Consider the following 15646-nt stretch of genomic DNA (forward strand, 5'->3'; position numbering starts at 1 on the left):
AAAAATTAGTTCGGTTACATGAAGCATTAGACAGAAATCAACTAATTAGCAGTGGATGTTCCTTCCTAGAAAACGTTATTAATAGAGTGGTTTACAAAGTCAATTTTAAGAACTCCATACTGGTTTTAATATTTAGCAGTATTCTGTTTTTAATCAAAATTGTATAAACTTAAGATGTACAACATGATTTTATATATATCTATACTTATATATAGATATATATAAATGATTACTATTGTCCAGGTAATTAATGTATCTCTTTACATAGAGGTGCTTTACATGAGAACACCTGAGATCTACTCTCTTATCTCACACAAAGCTGCAATTATCTAACAATATTCTTAACTGTGCCCTCCTATTTCATAGGGTAGTTGTGAGAATTTGATAGGCTTATGTGAAGTATTTAGAATAGAGCCTGACACTTAGTGTCATTACATTTTAAGTGTTAATAGTTAGAAATATCTCTGCCCTGCTTACACCCTTTCAGTAGTTCCCAAACTCATTCTTAGTAACTACAAATTGACCAACACATTATGCTGATCCCTGTGACTTCTCTGACCTCATGCCTTTACTCAATCCTTTCACTCAGTTTGCTCTAGGCAAATGGTCTACTTGCTCTTCCACAAAAACTCCAAGCACAAGTCAACCTCAAGTCCTTTGCACGTGAACTAGCCTCTGATGACAGTGTGCTTTCTCCCAGTAGTCTGCATGGCTTGCTCCCCTGCCTCATCCAGATGTGTATTCAAACATCATCTTAACAGTGAAATCTTTGTTGAACGTCATATATTTTTATTAAGTTTTTATTTTAATTTCAGTATAGTTAACATACGGTGTAATAGTTTCAGGTGTACAACTTAGTGATTCAACAGTTCCATACAATACCCTGTACTCATCACAGCCAAGTGCCCTCCTTAATCGCCATCACCTATTTAACCCATGCCCCCACCCTTCCCCTCCGGTAACCATCAGTTTGCTCTCTCTAATTAAGAGTCTTAATTTCTTGATTTTTCTCTCTTTCTTCCTTATTTTTACCCTTTCCTTGTTTGTTTTGTTTCTTAAATTCCACATATGAGTGGAATCATAAATATTTGTCTTTCCCTGACTTATTTCACTTAGCATTATACTCTCCATCCATGCCATTGCAAACGGCAAGATTTTATTCCTTTTTATGGCAAAATAATATTCCATAAAAAAGAATGAAATATTTTATATCTATATCTGTATATAAATATATCTCACGTCTTCATCCATTCATCTGTTGATGGATATTTGGGCTTCTTCCCTAATTTCATTGTTGTGAATAATGCTGCTATAAATATAAAGGTGTGTGTGTCCCTTTAAATAAATAGTGTGTTTACATTTTGGGTAAATTTCCAGTATGAACACAATATTTCAAATTTCATTGAATATTTCTTCCTTATGGAAAATAAGAGAAGAAAACCTTTCCAAGTTTCTTACTGTATCTTTTCTCCTGTTAGGAAGACTATTGACTTTAATAATTTAAGCATAGATGTCAGTAGTATGATTAATAGCAAAGCACTGACCTCTTATCACATTTGCTTCTTCTTGGCTGGGCAGTGGTGCTAACTCAGAGCTCTCTGTCTCTGGCTGACTCAACCTAGGTCAATAACTCAACACTCTCCCAAACCAGAGATGAAACTCGGTATGTGTTTGTGTGTTTGGTTTGTGTATGTGCCTGTATAGGGGGTATAGTCTCTTGACTTCTTCCCAAAATAGATTATTTCAAAACTTTAAAAGAACAATGGTTTTGAAATTAATAGTGTATCAATTCATACCTATAAAAATGTGTTTACCCTGGGACTTTATATTTTCAAATTAAATTTTAAAATTTAAAACACATGCAAAAAATAAAATTATTTCTATAAATAGCATATTTATGTACATTGAAGCTAATTTTAGACTCTTTTTATTGAGTATCTTAACATTAAAAATTATATAATTTGAATATTAGTAAAATTTTACATATCATATTATCAGTTTCTTTGACCTGTCTCTAATAGTCACTGGTATTTTTCCGAATGTATTTATTTCAAAATGATATCATAATTTTTATTTTTTCTTTAAAATTTTTTTTAACATTTACTTAATTTTGAGAGACAGAGAGACAGAGCACACATGGGGGAAGGCAGAGAGAGGGAGAGGGAGACACAGAATTCAAAGCAGGCTCCAGGCTGCAAACTGTCACCCCAGAGCCTGATGCAGGGCTGGAACCCACAAACCGAGCTATCGTGACCTGAGCTGAAGTCAGACACTTAACCGATTGAACCACCCACGCAGTCCACAATTTTTATTTTTTCTATAAAATTGCTGTGATCATCTGCAAATTTGCATTCTGAGTTACTAAATTTAAATTGTTGACACCATCAATTGATCTTTTCTTGAAGAGTAATGATTAATGCAGTCCAAAACCCTGAGGGAATTCAGAATCTTTCACAGGGTTCATGAGATGATAACCACTTTCATATCATACTAGACTATCATTTACCTGCTTTGCTCTAATTCTCTCATGAATGTATGATAGAGTTTTCATAGCCTTACTGACATGGTATCACAGCAGACTGAATGCAGAAGCAAATATGAAAATCCAACTGCCTTCTATAAATCAGATGCTTTACAAAAATTGAAAAATGTAAAAAATAAAACAAACGAGCACCACTCTTCTCACTAAACTTCTAAAGTTTTAAAAAAGATTTTATTTTACTTTTGAGAGAGAGAGATTGAGAGAGAACAAGTGGGGGAGGGGTAGAGGAGAGTGAGAGAAATTCCCAAGCAAGCTCCATTCTTAGTGTGGAGCCCAACATGGGGCTTGATCTCACAACCATGAGATCATGAGCTGAGCCAAAATCCAGAGTCAGATGCTTAACTGACTGAGTCACCCTGGTGCCCATACTTCTAAATTTTGATTGATGGTGGGCAGCAAAGAGGCAAAGGACATACTTTAGCGTGCTGAAGTGTTTTTTTTAAAAATAATTATTCAATATCCACTCATTATAAATATTTAAAAGTTCAGATACCCTTTGAATATATGTTTGTGCTTTTGACATCTACAGATTCTATTTGGATTGATGGAATATTGCAGCTTGTTTCGATGCTCTTATGAATTGTGTTTATACTGCAAGAAATTGCAAGTATATTTCTGCTTCTTGCTCTTCTTTGTATAGTAAGAATATTGTTTTTTCATGGTACGGTGCTCCATCCAAATTCGTACTTTTATTAGCATAATAAAAACAAGTCATTTTATCTTCAGTGTTTATCTTTTAAACTGAATTTCTGATAGCTTTCACAGTACTGCTAGATATTTTACCTTCAGTGGAAAGAACTTCCAAAAGTTTAATCTATTAATTAGAAGAGAAAAATAAGAAGGATCTAATGATTCTTCTATGAACTGCATAATTAAATAGATAGATAATCTATCTAGCACTATCATTTTTTTCCTTTATCTGCACATGACAACTTGAAGTAAAAATAGGCAAAATTAATATAGAGCACAGTTATTTGATCTAAAAGAAAAGTCATACACTTATGCACTGAAATCTGAGTTGCATTACTGTCTCAGATGCAGTGTTCTTAAACTAATGACTAATTCTTGAGGAAGATGCTGATTTCAGAAGGTCTGTGTCATCAGCATCGTTCTCTACTGGACATTTACCTGAAGAAAACAAAAACAGTAATTTGAAAAGATACCTGTTTGTTGCAGCATTATTTACAATAGCCAAGATATGGGACCAATCATGACTCATTTTGATGTTTCCTCATTCCTCCCTCACCTCCAACCATGTCATTTATCACTAAATTTGAAGACTTGTCATCTGTGGCCTGGGATAGTTGACATAACTTCCCAACTTGTTTTCTCACTTAAAACTTTAGCTTCCTCAAAGCTACCTTTTTAAAGATGTAGCCATACTGATCTTTGTAAAATAGAAATCCACTCAGAGCCCTCCTCTTCTGAGTGTTTCGTGGATCCCTTTGCCATGCTCTATAGGTTCTTCTCTGTATGCCCTCTGCTCCAGCCATCCTCTGCTGCTTACTGATCTCTGAATATATTTCTCTGAGGATATGTCCTTAATCTAAAACAGCCATCCCTTTCTCAGTAATGTCATCAGGAAAATCCGTACTCATTGCTCAAGTCTTGCGTTCAACACTCCTCCCTGGGAGACACCTTCTCTAGCTCACTCTGAGGATGAGGAGGTCCTCGTCCTTTCACGTGGGCATCTGTGTTCTTTGTCACTTTTCACCTGGAGTTGCTGTTCTTATTACTACTGATTATAAAGCACTTGTTAAAGCCCAAACATTGGACTAAGCACCATATGTCTTATGCACATTGTATTATTGAATTGTTACAATAACCCAGTGAGGTATGTCTTTTCAGTATCCCCCCATTCTGGCTTAAGCCAAGCTAAGGGGATTCCCCAAAGTTAAATGATCAGCTGATCAAGCCAGGAAATGAATGGAAGTCAGTGTACTTAAAGTTATATTTTAAGCTCTTCTGTAATTCTGCCTCTCCTACCAGACTGAGTTCTTGAGAATAGAGACAGTGTAACATGTATCATCAATCTCCAGCCTAACAGAATGCCTAACATATAATGTATGCGTCCTGAATATTTGTTGAATAAATGAATTAAATGCTTACTGAGTTATGGTAAAATATGTTTTTTAGAATAATAACTGAGCAAGAAAGTAACTCACTCAGTTAGAATAAGTTTAATTATGATAAATACCACCTATTACTAAGATATATTTTGTTCTCTGACTACTTAAGAATCTTGCTAAGGGAGCTGCCTCCCGAGCATCGTAGCAGTTTTCATGTGCAAAGATCATGAAGGCAAAGTGTTAGGTGATTATTTATTCTGACAAGATTATCAGGCTGAGGGGATCCTGGGCCAACCTGCTACTCTCAGCACTGTGCTTTCACGTTCTCACTTCTGAGTAGTGTCAGGAACAGCTTGAGTAGAGTTTACGTTGCCTCCTCTTGCTATTTTGTGAAACTGATGGTCTGGAGTCAGTGTGACAAAAACAACTGAAACACAAATGCTGTTTTCCCATCTTGATTTTTTTAAAAAAAAATCCTTAAAACTTAGAACCAATTTTATAAGCAGGCACTTTGGAGGGATTCCAGCGGTCCTCACCTCAAGGTGCTTTTTGACTACTAACTAGTAACATGTACGTCCGGACATCTATTTACTGTGCAAAACATGATGTCAAGGTCAGAATTGCTAAGAGACCACTGAGGAGGGAGTGATGACTTCTGATAAGAGAGAAAGGAGACTTGCTGTCATGGGAGGCATCTGATTTGTATACTGAAAACACATGGCTTGGTAGGTGAAAGGCAGGTGAGAACAGCTCTCTAAGAGAACTCTACCATATCTGTAGAAAGGCAAGAAGGTTCATGGAGAGGAACAAGAGATGATTAAAGCATAGATGAAATGTAAATAAATTTGATGGGGAGAATATGGGCATTGGTGCTAATGAAGACTGGAGGGTAGAGGAAGAAATGTAGCAGATTATTGCTTACATGCTGAGGAAATGGAGATTTAAATCATATTATAATTACATTATAATTATATATATGTATGTATTGCAGTCACCAAGAGGTAACATACACGGTATACAAAATGTATTGATTTTCAAGATAGAATATAAACATACATGTTCATCAGTAACTTACTGTTAAATCTAAATATACAGCATCAGATTTTTCTGAATCATCATTAATGTAGAGCAGTGTGAGTGTACAAAACAGAAGTTGAACTGTTCAAACTATTTTGTATGGCAGGTTTTAAAAAAGGTTTTCTCCACCATCCTTTCTATTCTTTAAGAATCATAACATTACACCCTTTGTAATTGTGTTACTGAACAAGTTAGGCTCCATTTCTATCTGTGTAAAAGCAATATACAGTTTCTCTCTTGTTGACTTTTGTTGTTGTTGTTAATATACACTTGAAGTGTGAGGAAGGCCATAATTGTTATAAAATTTATTCACATTATTTTTTGGGAAGTTAGTAACTGTGAACCAGTATCTCCAGGGATTCCATTATTTTGGAAAACATAATAAAGAGTTTCTTCTGTCCACTCTGTTACATTTCAGTCCTTCAGCTTTTGCCTTGCACCCTTCCTCCATTCACCAGTATCTACTCCATGTATACAGTAGACAGTGAGGCTGGAAGAACCATTACTGCAAGCTGACTGAGCTCCCCGCAGTGGTAACAAAATCCACGAGCTAATTGCAGGGCAGAACCAGGAGGGAGTGGCCAGTGTTTTGTCCAATATAGTGGCTACTAGCCACATGTGGCTGTTTAAACTTAAATTAATGAAAATCAAATGAATGAAAATTCTTCAGCGCTAGCCACATTTCAAGCGCTCAGTAACTACAGTTATCAGCTCAGATTTATAGGGCATTTCCATCACTGCAGAAGGTTCTCTTGGACTATGTTGGACTCTAATGTTAGATCTGACTGCAAGAGTAAGTTGTTAAATAGTTGTTCATCAATTATCTATTCTCTATGGGCCTCATTTTTCTTTATATACCATTAGGATAAAAACAATAACACTGGCCTTACCTACCTGAGGGAGCATACAAAGAAACATTAGCTAAAAACTTTTTGTAACAGTGTGTTAAAAATCACTATAAAGTGCCAGGTGTCAGGGGCTCATGATGTTGACAGTGGGGTTCTGAATCCTGCAGTGATTTTTTTAGGTCTGTGTCATTATCTCAAATGGAACATTTTGGGGACTGTTAATATGGAGGGTACCCACAGGATTTACTATTGTGCTTTCTTCACTCTTCATTTGGGAGGGGAACACATTTAAACTATGGACTCATATGTAACATTGGATGAAACAGCTCAGAAATGGCCAGAATATGAACACAACTATAATGAAAGTTGAACCGCATGTTGATAACCATTCTTTGCATAGTAACTTTGTCTACAGCACTTATAATCTAAAAGACTGAATTAACATAAAACATAATGTGTTTCTTTCAGTGATGTTTATACAAGTCTTTGTTCCATGACATGCCCATTTAGGTGAAATGCTTCTCCTGAATCCTTGTAAGGCAGGATGCCACATTACAAAGGTCATAAGCAAACGGCTGTTGAAATAGCTTTAGCAGCATAAAACATTTAATTATATGATTTTCTGCCTCACTGTGAATTATTAACTTTTTATTAAGTTTTCTTTCTCCATAAAATGACATTTTTTATTTTTTAAATGAATTGTGTGATTAAGTGGCATGGATATTGGGGTCAGATTATTCTGTAGATAGTGCACTTGCCTAATGGAGGCTGGCTGTCTACTATTTATCCAGGGGGCAGAACACCCCACAGAGCCTGGTAGCGATGCCCATGGGAAGGGACAGGCAAACTCATGAGGGTGAAGGCTCATGTGGTCAATGGCTATGTGACTTTAAGGGACCATCAGAATTTATATAGTCAGGTTATAGTTCTGTTTAACACCCCTTCTTGTACACCTTTAAAGATATTATCTGAATGAAGAAAAATACAAACTAGGCTTCTGCAATGTAAAGAAGCATGGTCCTTCTCAAGTTCTCATCCTGAGAACCTATTTGGTGCCAGATTTTATGCTAGGAGCTTTTGTTCCACTTGGAGAATGTGTGTGTGTGTGTGTGTGTGTGTGTGTGTGTGTGTGCACGTGCATGCGCGTGTGTGTGTGTGTGGATGTGGATGTGTTTACATCACAGTGAAGATATTTATTTAAAAACTGGAGTGTTGATGTGTCCTGCTCCCTCCTCTTTTCTCATGGCCCTCATCAGTAAACGGAGACCTTTAAAAACTGCAAGGTACTATAGTGGACTGGAATGAATTCTTTCTGTAACATCGAGGTTGTTAGTTATTGTCTTAACAACATGAGAAGCGGTAATTCAGAAACAAGGTGCTTTCTTCAACCTCTATTCATGTTACCAAATACTGTAAAGACAATTTGAGATTATAGGCAGTTTGGAAAAAGGAAGGAAAAAGAATAATACATAGTCATCACCCTCAAAATAGTTACAGTGGCCACTACATTTTTATTTTCCTTTGCATCTTCTCTCTATTCACTTTAGAAGATTTTTTCAGATAAAAACAATCATGGGATAGCAGATGGAAATAGCTATCTTCTCCCTTTTGTTTTTATTCTCATGTGAGAAATGGAAATGCTTGCCTAAGACTAAAGATAAATCGTTCTGATTGTTTTAAAAAGCTATCCTTTGTGTGATTTGTCTCTAGACGCACGCATCGGTATAGGACAGTAGACATTCTGACAGCATCTGAGCCCTTGTGACTTTCCACATTAGAAATGCTGGTGAGAAAGAGCTCTCTTGCCAGCAAACCCTCTCCCAGGTACTGAGAAATTTAGAGGAAATAGTTGACTAAGTTGATGATAAAAGTTTTCCTGTCCGTTTTGGGATATGAATTTTGCATTAGAGCATTAATGTGTTTATTCAACCATTCAACCTGTATCTGTTGCATGCATAGGACATACCATTTACCATACAATTCACTGGCAAGCAGATGGTGAGAAAGGGAGAAAATCCCCGCTCTTGTGCAGCCTCCAGCCTGTAATATGAGATATACAAGTAAACGAGCAGTTTTCCATCCACTGCAGCCACTGTCATTACGGTGATGATAGGAAGCACAGAGAGAGCTCTTTGTGCATGCTTAAGAATCTAGAAGGTCAGAAAAGCCTTCAGTGAAGAAACTTAAAAGACAAATAGTAGTTTTTCAAGAAGGAGCAAAGATTGGTGTTCCAGAGAGAGAAAGAAGATAGTGTGAATGAGCTCAGAGAAAAAGCACAGAGCATGGTGTGTGTGTGCAGGAGGAAAGAGAGATTTTGCTAAAAGCTGACACTGAAGTTGGCAAGGGCATCAATCCAAAGGCCCTCCTGTGCGACCGAGACCACCTTATGAAGAAGTTGTGCAAAGGAAATTGGGGAAAGTTCAGCAAGTTTCAAGGAGGTGCATGGCAGGGATAGAATTACATTTTAGAAAGATCACTCTGCCAGAAGTACAGAGTAATCAAAACTAAAGGGACTGAATGAACTCCTGTGTTTGAGAGATGAGATAATAATATACAGTTTGGTTAATAATGTCTGAATACGTAACACATATACACATGTACATGCAGACATAGATCTAGGGCAGAATCAATAATTAGTAATCATATGGCACTTGTTTATTGGACATTTAACGTGTGCCAACTGTTGCCAACATTTATGAGAATGTCTTATTCTCATAAAATCCCTGTGGTATAGATATTATTGTTTATAATTCAGAGAAAACTCAGGCTTAGAAGGAATAAGCAACTTGCCTGGGCCTCTTTGTCACTAGAAAGCCCATATTGTGTCAACCACACTGTGCTCCTTTGTTATTTAACCAGGAGAACTAATAAGGACCATTGTTGAGGTTTGATAGATTGAAAAAGCAAACTCAGACTGAGTCAGTTCTTACCTCCCAACATATAAAGAGAGGTTGTCAACCAACCAAATGACTAAGATACGCAATCTAATCCGTTCTGCTTCCAGGGAGGCCTGAAGTTCCCCAGCAAGTAAAAGTTCTTGTCCTTTAACTTCCTATGCCTCTCAACAGCTAATTTTCAATATCCCAATTAGCCCACAGGTAATTTCCTTATATTCCAACCATAGCTCTTACCTCACAGTTCTTGAATAAAACATCTGAAAGCTAAAGCTGTTCTGGAAATGGAACTGATCCTGGAAATGTTAACTACTCTCTTTCTGGTTTGAATTCAACAATTTTGCCTACAAACCACAAGATATAGAGGCATGAATTTCTATTTATTGGCTCAAAAAAGTAGACAACATCCCTCGATGTCTATCTCTCTCTCTCTCTCTCTCTCTGTTTCTCTTACACACACACACACACACACACACACACACACACACACACACACGTCCCTGCCATTTGAGGAAGAGAAATTATGAAGCAAAAATTTATAGACAGACTTTTTCTAGCTTCAGTCCTGGCTTTTTTTTGCCAACACTAGAGGTATCAAATAACTGGAGTATCATTCATGTGTCCATTTAAGATATTTCCAACCTCTCTCCCTATGAGCATCTCCTTTGATCCTATCAATAAACCTATGAATTCACTGTGAGTTGGGCTTGGGAAGTGAAAATTCTGTTCAATGATCCCAATAGAACTGGTTTTGCTACAAAATAGCTTTTTAGCTTTGTACTCTCAAAGAAAATAATGCCCAAAGAAGAGTTTTCTTGTAGTATGAGAGGATGGCATTTTGGACTGTCTGGCTAGAATCCTTGATAGCTTTTCTTAGTATTTTTCTAATTTTTTTGTCTTGCACTTCTGTTTGCCTAACCATGCTAACAGTAGACTGCCCCGTGCCAAAGGATATCACTTCGTAAATATTTGTATTGTTTTCAGTAGTTTGTAACTCATTTCCTAATTCCTTATTTTTTCCTTACAGTTAATATATTTACTGCTGAAAGTTTAGAAGGTATTCTAGGTAAAAAAAAATAAACATTTTCCAGAGATAATTTTGCTACTGTCTTTCTCTTATGGACTTTCTCTGTGTATGCATGCATACTACACATACACATACATTTCTCATTTCACATGTCTCTTAATAGGTTCTTCTTGTAAATAGTTTCAGTTACTTTTTTTTCAATTGCCAATACAACATAGATTCAACTGAGTTACTATGATATGCCAGAATTTGACTAAACTCAATTCTAGAGTTGTAAATTAGAAAGAGTAGTTGTTCCTAATGGTGTCTAATAGAATACAGATGAAATATTGAATCATAAGTGGTATATACAGTATTTTAAGCTTCTAAAATATTTTTTCTGATACTTATATACTCTATATGTATTAGGTATGTGTATTTGCTATCTGAAAACCATTGCAGTGAATATATTCTTTTTTTAAATTTTTAAAATCTTTTTTATTTATTTCTGAGAGAGAAAGACAGCGTGAGTAGGGAAGGGTCAGAGAGAGAGAGAGAGGGAGACACAGAATCTGAAACAGACTCCAGGCTCTGAGCTAGCTGTCAGCACAGAGCCCGACGCGGGGCTCGAACCCACAAACCGGGAGATTATGACCTGAGCCGAAGTTGGACACTCAACCGACTGAGCCACCCAGGCACCCCTGCAGTGAATATATTCTTATATTACTATGTAATACATCTATATTTTTTATTTGATTTTTGTTTTTACTTAGACTTTATTTTTTAGAGCAGTTTCAGGTTTAAAGAAAAATGGAGTAGAAAGTTCAGAGAGTTCCCATATAACCCTTTGTCTTCTTAAACATTAGGATAATACCTTGCATTAGTATGGTACATTCCTCACAAGGGGTGTATCAGTCTTAACACGTTATTATCCACTAAGATCCATAGTTATAGTAGGGCTCACTCCTTGTGTTCTGCAGTTCATCTGTTCTGATAAAAACATAATGTCTTTATTCATAAAAGTATCCATTTTATAGATTAGTTTCACTTCCCTGGAAATGTCCTGTGTTCTACTTGTTTTTCCATCCCTGGATATTTATTTTAAAATAATGTATTTCAAATGTTTCCCTAAGCTCATCCTTAAGTTTCTTTAAGCTAAAATTCTTTGCCTTATTATATTTATATTTGATATCTTGTAATAACTAACCGATACTTCATATGTTGTCCATATTACATTGCCTCAGGCTCAGTCATCAATCTGTTCAATTACTTCAAATATTTTTTTCAAATAGGGTGATGATATTTCATGACTATCCTTTTATGGTAAAATTTGTTCATTTAACAAATATTTATTTGGTATGCCTACTATGTTTCAAAACTGAGATACAAACTGGGCATATAATGGAAATCAAATTGAGCAAAGCATTTCCCACATAGACTTCACAGTAATGGAAGACACACAGTGAGCCAGCGGTTACAACACAGTGTAGTGATTATATTGATAGAAGAAACTTAAAACTAAAGGAGCACAAAGGTAGAAAAAGTACAACACTGAAGGGAAAACAGTTGGAAGAGTGTGAGTTCATGGATGCAAGAAGGTGAGTTCCCTCTAGATGGCACTCAGATTTAAATTGGGGTCTTATGACTTGCTTCTTGTGTTTTTATTATCAATTCTAACCATAGTGGCCAGGAGTTGGCCACTTAAGAAGCTCATCTTAACAGGGTAGCTTCAAGGGACAGCCAGGAAATCAGGTATCTGCTCATCAGTCATCAATCCAGACAGTAAAGATGGAGCAAAGCAACTGATTCTAGGATTGTTGTTTTGTTAAAAACATCGTAATGCCATTCCAGGTATAAAATGGGAAGGGACATTTTTTATGGGGCATTGTGTGCCCCAGTTGAAGGCAGCCATTCTTCATAATTACTCTCTTTTCACTTTATTTTCACTTAGCTTTATTGCTCTTATTTCTTCTTTGTATTGTATTACTTTGGCCCAAATCTTATTTCCCCTTTTATTGTGCTCTTTGAATGATTTCCATGATTGACTTTATGTCTTTGAGATCTGATATTTTGCACATACTAAGAGATCAGTGACTATTTCTTGAATTATTGTGTTCTTTTGGAAATGAGCCTACTCCTAAGAGTGATAATAAAAAAAAAGGGGCGGGGGGCGCATGTTAGCTGGATAGGGTATCGGGGAAAAACATGTTTGCTCCATGTGGTAGAGACACAAAACTTCAACAAACTTTATGAGATCTTACAGTCTTGGACTCTATGACAAGCCAGGTTCTATCTAAGTTAACAAAGGAACACAGTGCTTTCCCCTGTGTCAGAGAAATTTCATGAATGTGCAATTCATGAAAGAAGGAGAGAATTACTAAGGTCTCAGTTTTTACTGTCATGGATAAAATTTTGTTTCTAGCCAACAGAGAATTGTGTAAACTGGAAGCAGCATATCACCTTTAACCAAATCACTAAAACTGTATCATCTGTCCTTTCTGAACCACGCTGGGAGCTTAATTAAAGAAAGAGGCACCCAACTCAAACTGTTTCGAAGACCAATTCCTCATTCATTAATTGGGGGATAAAGTTCCTAATGCTTTGGGCAACTAATATGGAAAGTCAGATGTGTATACAAGTGATTTTCCAAAAAAAAGTGGCAATTTTCTTCTTTTCTTTATTTTAAGAAAGGGACTCTGGTATAGAAGGCCAGTACATAAAACAGGTAAAAGTGAGATTGCTCTGGCCAAGATGGAGTTCAGTTGTCCAAAGCCCCCTCCTTTTTCTGCTGCCTGCCCCTTTGGGTCCTCCCTCTTCTTTCTACTCTCCCAGTCACCTCTGATTTCCATGGAACCAAAGCTTTTGCTGATCACATTTGAAAGCCAAAGGCTAGGGTGCCTGGGTGGCTCACTTGGTAAAGTGCCCCAACTTCGACTCAGGTCATGATCTCATGGTCTGTGAGTTGGAGCCCTGCATCGGGCTCTGTGCTGACAGCTAACTCAGAGCCTGGAGCCTGCTTCAGATTCTGTGTCTCCCCCGCTCTCTCTCTCTGCCCTTACCCTGCTCATCCTCTTGTCTCTCTTGATCTCAAAAATAAATAAAAATATAAATTAATATAAATAAATAAAATTAAATACATACATACATACATAAGAGCCAGAGGCTGCACAATCTAATTTTCTGGTGTTGGCTCCAGAGCTTAGCCCTTAAAACCACAGTTGTTTCCCAGGAACATCTTCACACTCACACAAAATTTTGATATTATTATTGATACTTTGGGGAAAGAAAATAGCAGTGAGGTATTTTATATATAATAGAATATTTAGTTACAGCGTTTTCCTTAACTTTGAACAAGGTTGTTCAGTAAGAGGAGGTGAGCCCTGGTGATCCCCCCTCTACCTGTAAAATCAGATCTTTCCCTGGGTTACTGATAGATGATACTAATCTATTAGTCAACCAAATTATACCAAGAGCAGAGAGGGTAGTCAGCAAAGACTTAAAAACCAGAGATAATGTTGGAAAGTTACACCAGATGCTTGAATGATGAGTTCACCGGGCAGAATGTGGAAGGAACTAGGAAAAGGCAATAGCAATTGCTAGGGCACACAGGGAACAAGAGTAGATTCTATGTGGCCGAACCTCCACAGCCTGCATTGCTAAGCACCTGAGTGGAGTCAGGAGGTCAGGCGTGTTGTCCTAATGAGGAGCTTGTGTCTCCCTTGGCATAAGGAGAAACAGGATTTGGGGAAAGCAGTTTAAAGTTGTTTAGCCAGTAGTAACTCAGCAAACATTTTCAACAGAAGAAAACAAACAAGCTGAAAATAGGGAGTCATCAACTTTAATGGGCAAAAACATCAAAATAATAATGGGATAAAATGAGAAAACTGTTTAAGTCACACATGAGATTTTAGAAGTGATATAGTAAAGGATTTTTTTTCATAATTCTAGCTATCAATTCATGATATTGCACAAGGCTTGAAGTTAGAACTCTTGCTGCCCTGTGGGACTTCCCCCTCTCCTTTAGCCTCCTGGAAAGCAGTTTATTTTTTAAAATTTTATTTTTTTAAAATATATTTCTGAGAGAGAGAGAGAAAGAGAAAGAGAGAGAGAGTCCGCGTGAGCAGGAGAGAGAGATACAGAGTCTGAAGCAGGCTCCAGGCTCTGAGCTAGCTGTCAGCACAGAGCCCAATACAGGGCTTGAACCCACGAAATGTGAGATCATGACCTGAGCCGAAGCCTGACGCTCAACTGACTGAGCCAGCCAGGTGCCCCAGAAAGTAGAAACAGAATAGGTACTGATAGATCTGGTTGCACCTTTGACCATGTACCCTCACTTGTATTGGGTCTCTGATTTCTCTAAAATAAAGAAAGTTTTCATGGGAAGAATATAAACTTTGTTTTATTTTGAAATATTATCAGTGAGCAATAGCAATATATTGAGATGGATATGTACAGTAGCAAATTGGCCATACACAGTCAGACTTAGACTTTCAAATTTCAGAATTAGCAGTATTTTTTTTTTCATTATATATAGAGAGAGTGAGAGTGAGAGAGTGGGAGAGAGAGGCAGAGGCAGAGAGAGAGAACCTTAAGTAGTCTCCATGTTCAGCACAGAGCCCAACTTGATCCCACGACTTTGGGATCATGATCTGAGCTGAAATCAAGAATCAGATGCTCAACTGACTGAGCCCTCCAGGTGCCCCAGCAGTATTTACTTTGAAAGAAATGGTGGGAATGGGTGAGATTACCCAATTCCTGCTAATTCTGAGGCTGATGTATAAAAGGGAAACTTAGATTTATTTTATGATGGTTTCTAGTTGTCTGGAGAAATTTTAACAGCATCTAATTTTCACAAATGAGAATTAGTTTTGATTAAATGACTACTGTAAATGTAAAAACTGTATAGACCTCAAAATTTATTGCCTAATATGTGAGAAAAGAAATAATATTGGTCATAGGGTTCAGGAGTTCTTTAATAACGACACCTATGAGAAGCATTTAAAGTGTATCAGTTAATCTCTCTAAACCTCAGAGTAATAGCAGTTATTAATAACAACAACAATAATGTACTCAGATGGGGCCATTTGCCTCTTGCTTCCTAGTGAGTTCTAAGGATTTAAGAAATGGTTCCATATTAATACAGCCTTGCCTGCATGATACATACATTGTTTTAAAATATTTGGCATGGGCCTCTACTTTCATCCCGCAGT

The 15646-nt window shown here is 37.0% G+C and overlaps 1 protein-coding gene across 1 annotated transcript in view; it reads left to right on the forward strand.

The window, feature by feature from the left end:
• GRM5 (glutamate metabotropic receptor 5) overlaps positions 1-15646 on the forward strand; it is a 504989-nt gene that overhangs the window by 85374 nt on the left and 403969 nt on the right. The gene's annotated exons all lie outside the window — the stretch shown is intronic.

The sequence above is a fragment of the Crocuta crocuta genome, unplaced genomic scaffold (genome assembly GCF_008692635.1).
Source record: "Crocuta crocuta isolate KB4526 unplaced genomic scaffold, BGI_CrCroc_1.0 scaffold614, whole genome shotgun sequence".
NCBI lineage: Eukaryota > Metazoa > Chordata > Mammalia > Carnivora > Hyaenidae > Crocuta > Crocuta crocuta.